Source organism: Micropterus dolomieu, linkage group LG01, assembly GCF_021292245.1.
Source record: "Micropterus dolomieu isolate WLL.071019.BEF.003 ecotype Adirondacks linkage group LG01, ASM2129224v1, whole genome shotgun sequence".
Lineage (NCBI taxonomy): Eukaryota > Metazoa > Chordata > Actinopteri > Centrarchiformes > Centrarchidae > Micropterus > Micropterus dolomieu.
In genome coordinates, this window is record NC_060150.1 from 29,553,870 (window position 1) to 29,560,297 (window position 6,428).

Below are 6,428 nucleotides of genomic sequence, written 5' to 3' on the forward strand. Positions count from 1 at the left end.
TAATTTGCTGGTGATATGAAGTTTGCACACGTTTTTACTCACGCAAACCTTTAGTAACTCAGGCCCTTAGTCAGTGGCGGCTGGCCAATAGAGGGCGCTAGATCGCCGCCCTCCCTTTTTATAGACAGTCTATGGGTGGAAAGTGTTTAGATTTTTATTTTTTAAATATATTTTTTTAATAAACAGTAATTACCTTTTAAGTATATGTGTGTTTAAAATGCACAATAATGTGTAATATATAAAATATAGGTTAAATAATTATGTTTGGGGGTGAAATTAACTTCCTGCTCATCCACTGATCTCTTCTGGGGCGCAGAGATCGCCCAAGCAGCACTGCAGCGCAGCCAATAGCTGACTCTGGCTGACACAAGATATGTCCATAGCAACAGAAATTAAGCCAATCAGCGTCCTCAAATCTGATGCCTGAAGGGCGCTCCAGGATCTGCCCCAAGCCAATCAGTAGGTGGTAGAGGGACATGTGACGTTGTTGACGCGATGAATGCGGAACTCAAGGGCGACACAGGCTTTTTGCCTTGTCTAACGTTAGCTGGATGCAATGATTTAAATAGCTTTTTTTGCTTCCCATGCATGCTTTTTAAAATGGCGGGGACGGATACAACATGGACTGTTACAGGAGTAAATGACACGATACATTTATCAGAGAAGATTAAGAAACACGAGTGTACGAGGGCACATATGGATAATCCGGTGAAGCTAGCAGAGTTAACATCAGACTTGCGCGGCCACAATGAGACCGCATCCTCTGACAACCCTGCCGTTTTCAGTAGATCTTGCTGGACAGTGTGTTGGAGGAGCACCGTAAGACAGCTACGGTTTTCAAAGGCACCTCAAGACTGTGCAAAACAAATTTTTGGACTGCATGCTGTCAGTTCTTGAAGATTACATTCAAGAGTAATGTTTATTCAGGCAGATGAGACAACTGATATTTCCACACACTGCCAGTTGGTGCTTGTGCTGTGGTACATAAACAAGGAGAACAACAGCTGTTGGCTACAGAGGTAAGCTGTATAGTTTATAGACAGCTCTGAAGTGTTACGCCGGTGTCTGCTACGGCACGTTACAGCTGCGCCAAGGTTTTGTTGCGTCCAATGACCGGTGTTATTCCGAGTTTTGCATGCCTGCCGAGAATTGCGTGCACCTCCAAAAACTGCTTTTAAACGCTATAATGTCCTTTGTGGGGAACATCAATGGTGATAAATGATTCAAACTATATATTTTATGAACGTTTAGAGTCGGTAATTATTTATTACACTTAGCTGAAGTAGCATTCCTTATGATTCAGCTAAAATATGTGGTGATAACCGCGTTTGATCAGTGTGCACAGCGGAGTGTCTGAAAAGGACCTTATTAAGAAGTGGATGCATAATTCGGCAGAACCATTGACTGTATAGGGCAGAACAGATGTTGGAGGCTACCTGCCGAGATTTGCATCCACCTCTTTTCCCAGCATGAATTAGCGTTATGTATTGTGTGCTCTATGTTTCGTTCTGTGAACTGCAGGCTGCATTTCCCACAAGGAGCATTTCAGAATCAGAGCATTTTACCTGCCTGATTTTAAGCAGGGGTTGTAGCTAATTGCTGACATGTTTACATTTTGTTGATTTGGTAATCAGTGTTTTAAATTTTTTCTTCTACTATGATTAAGTAGGCTACGTAGTTAAATGATTTCCCTTTGTGTCCGTTTTAACCATGTTTATTGTTGTTTTACGATCCGGAGTCTCCACGTGGTGTTTTATTCTGAAAATTGACCGGATTCTCTCTGCCGTTTTGTGTCTGACTTCCTGCCTAGTTCGATCAGCAAAAATAGACCTGCTACCTATTCTCTGCGGAGCGGAGAGCCGCTTCTATGGAGTCAGTGGATTTTAGCCGTTAAGATGTGGTTATTTCCAGTGGTGGACATTAACTTAAGTAGGCCTACTGTACTGCAGTCCAAATTAGAGGTAGCCTATTTGTACTTTACTTGAGTATTTTCTTTTCATGCCACTTTCTATGTTTATGTACACTGTTTATGTTTTTGTATATTAATAGCCTATAATAAAATATAATAATAATAATAATAATAATAATATTGCCATTCATCATTTCTGACCATTTAACAAAGTACTGGTATCCTGCAGTTAGTGTTAAATTGTATTGGGATGGTTACTGAAACTGACTGGATATGGCACAGCCCCACCTAAAATATTTTTCACCAGCCGGCACTGCCCTTAGTGATGAACCCACAGATACTTTTCACCAGGCCATGCAGTTCCTATCATATCTAATGGGTTTTATACAAAACTCTTTTACTTTTAAACAAAGTAGCCTACCCACATTTGTTCACTACAAATGGCACCAGTTCAGTCTTCTACAAGAATATCACAGACCTCGTGAGTTGATGCCAAATGCACTGTGTTCGCATGTTACAACCTATCTCAATACTGGGGTAGGTTGTAACAATAAGACAAAAGAAGCAAAAATAGATGCCACACTGTGTGATATGCTTCAGACAGGTAACTTTATACAATGTTTCACTCACACTATAACAGACTTATGTCTGATGACTCGCCCGAATGTACAGTATGTAAATTTATCTATAGAATGAACTTACTCAATAGTTTTCTTAAAGAACATCTCTACATCCTTAGGTCTAACAAAAAAAGAAGTGTTTGTGTGTGGTGTCAATGTGTGTATATTCTTCATCAGAGTCACAGTCAGTGTTTGAAGTGGGCCGGTACTCACCGGTACGCAGTACTGGCACTTCTATATTTTAGTCTTTGGTGTAGTGGGACATTTTCTGGTGCACTGGAATTTCTCACAAGCTGCCTGTAGGCTTCTCTGCCCTCTCCACCGGTGGAGACGGAGTATGGAAAAGACCGAGTGCCGATACATACGCCAACATTTGAACAGTATACTGGTAACAGTCCTGTCAAATGAATGCTGGTAACCCTACAGTGCAGGCTATAAAATATTAAAATCAAGAAAGTCCCTAGTTGTATGAATAGCAATTTTTAAATAAGTGTTACAACTCACCCCTGTCAGCCAATGTTTAGCTAGCTGTATTACCATAGTGTCTGCAATAGTATAAATCCTAAACAAAATATAGTCTTGGTCAAAAAATTTACTTTCTTACCTCAAAATTATTTTTTTCTCTATTCTGAATGTACCTGTTTCCAGGCTTGATAACCACCATGCCTGTTTGGGGTAGAAGTTGGTAAATACTGATATGATCACATAACTCCTATCTTATCTCTAGTTGGTGGAGCTGGTGATGTTACAACTCTCCCCACTAAACAGTGACACTGAAATTCACAATTAAATTGAATTAAGAAACGTTCCTGTTGACCCCTGTGTTAAACTAACATTACTGTTTTGTTATCTCGAGAACATGGGAAAACGGAGAAAAAAAAAAATGTCTCTGTTGTGTTCCACTGCCTGCAAGTGGCAAAAAAAACATTTTTGAAGGTTTACGTCATAAACAACAGGCAGACAGTTCACTCTACGTGGACAGAAAACTAACAGTTATAACCATATTACAAATTATATGTTTGCAAAATATCTATATACAATATGTGATTTTGCAAGAATCAAAGTTCTGTATACTTTTTTGTGCTAAATAATATGTGTGGTCCTCCATTCCAACGGGGTCCCCAGCAAAAAATGGTAATCATTTATTTTCATTATAATACCATCCATAACTAAGACAACTATGCGTTTCATACACCTTCTGTTATAAAACATCTAAAAGCAACATTCCTATCAGATGGGGGACCTTGGGACACAATTTTATCAAATGGGGGTCTGTGGTCTAATATGTGTCAATTTAGGAGTCTTGATGTGAAAAAGTTTGAAAACCAATAGTCTACAGGAACTGCTTTTCACACATGACTCAGAATAGCAATTGGTATTTGTAATGTCAAATGAAGACATGTATTCTGTGAAAAGACATTCTAATTGCAGATGCTCAGCTGACAAATACGAGTAACTTCAGCCTCAGAAGTACAGACAGAGGAAGAGAGACATATGTGTTCATATGTTTCCCCCTAGTGGGCACAATTCAGCAATACATCTTGCTGACAAGAGGATCCAAGAAAGACTCATTTGTGTCGAGTCACTCCAAATAAATCCCCGCAGCACTGATAAATGCCTAAAGCATGGTGATATTTAAAAGTCTATCAATATAAAATAATTATATTCTTGCAAAATACAGGACACAGACTGTTCATTACTTTGCATTTTGTTAGATGTGTTGGTTCAACTTTATCCATTTCGAAGGCTGCAGTTTGTGGTGAAGTGGTTTATACTGACAGATGTTACTATTTTTATGTCCACCCCATATATATAAATGAGGGTATGCTAAATAACAGGACTATTCTTTATAACACAATACAGTTTAACAGCAGACTCTGAGACAACCATCCAGCTGAATCAACACCTCTCTGAAACAGCTGCATTAGTTATAGCCAGGTTTACAAGTGTGAATACAGGGGAAGACTCCTTATTGTAGAGAACTGAATTCACATTTGAAAGATTGTGTGGGAACTGGGTCAAAGGAGCAGGTGGAGGAGTTTAGCTGCTTGATCACCTATTCTAGATCATTAAAGGTAGAAGGTGAAAATTTTACTTTGTGCCCTCAGTAGTGTGGTGATGTAGAGGAAGAGACAGGCAATCATTAGTATGTGAAATTGTTAGTTTCCTTCTAATATCTGATACTTTTTCCTGAAAGAACAAGGCAGATTCAGGACATTTTATGGGCAAGAGTCACTTGGAAGTCAATAGTGGAGAAAAGAAATTGAGCACTGTTTTGGTTATCATGTTGGATTGTCTACAAAGTATAATTTCTTTGTAATAGCGCTTAAGTGCATTTGTAAAGGTGAACCAGCAGCTTGGTCTTCCGCCACTTGACCTCAGCTTTCTGGCAGGTTCTCAGTTTTATTCTTACCCAATTTCTCCAAGGAGCTTTTGGATTTACAGTCAAAGTTATCACACTGTCATGCTTAGTTAGCCAGGTCATATTAAAAAAATATGCAGAAGTGGTCTGATATTACAATATCTAGAATGGATGTAACTGTAACATTTAGACCTTTTTGGGAGTGGACCCGGTAGCATGTTAACAGATCAGTGAAATGTTTTGGATTATCGAAGTTATCAGTGTAGATGTTACATATTTATTCCACACATCGCTCAAGCTTATGATGACACCTCTAACTGTACTATCCACTGATGAAGCGTCTCCAACACGGCTCCTTATTTGGAGTAACATGTGCTTACAACTGCGAGGATCAGCTGAGTCTGTCTTTACCTCTCGCCTTCATGTTTTTTTTATTGCTGGGCCAGAAGCAGCCTTGGTGAGCTTCTTTAAGCTAAAAAGCTGAAAAGCTTTTAATCCACTTTCTGGCCCTCCCCCTGTTAATATGCATGTTGCACGAGGGGATAAAGATATCACATGCTGTGTTCATCTCTGAGGGCTATCTCTGTCTCTCTCTGCCATCTTGCCAGGGAGTCTGATTAATTAGTGATTAATTTGATACCGGTTTGTGGTGCTGGTTGGAGGCTATTGCAGTTACTCTTGGGATGACTGCCTATGCTTGTGTCATGCTTTCAGTGCATATCCCGTGCAAATTAAATGTCAGACACCCAATCAGATACAAAAAACACTTGGTGATGATTTCATTGTGTCGGAAACTACAGAAACTACCAAGTGTGCAGGTCTTACCCCTCAGGTCCAGCTTGATCAGTGTTAGCCGGAGCTGCTGTAGGGGCTGATGCTGGAGCGGGGGCCGGGGCCGGGGCAACTGCTGGAGCTGGAGCAGGGTCCGGAGTTGATTCTGAGAAAAGGGAACAATCATAATTACGTTTTATCTCCTCCTTGAATCCTGAATTCTTTGAATGCATTTTGTTCTGGTCTCAGCAGGAAAAACATCTACCCTATGAGGTCAACACCTCACACAAAACGCTGCTGCCGGGCTTTTAACATGTTCTGTGAGAGTGACCACATCCCACAAATACTTGCTGCCTGTCAGTGATCAGTTTTGCAACTGATTTTAAGATATTATTGCTCGTTTAAAAGCCTTTCATTTTATAATTTTAACATTTACATGCCGAATTTAACTAATTTATTTGTTTCACTGTAAAGTACTTTAAAGTTACTTTGTATTGGAAAAAAAGTTATACAAATAACAGCATTATTGTTAAAATGGATTCGTTGAAGCGTTTAAATGTTCCTTTGAAAAACATGACACACTAAAGAACTGACATGGCTGTATCTCAGTTCATTACATTTAGCTGACGCTTTTTATCCGACGCGACTTACAATTGCTATATACAGTGGGAGGCACACCTCTGGAGCAACTAATTTTTCACTCTTTGTTTCATTGCAGCCATTTTCCAAAAATCAAAAAAGTTCATTTTAACCCGGGTCTCTCACA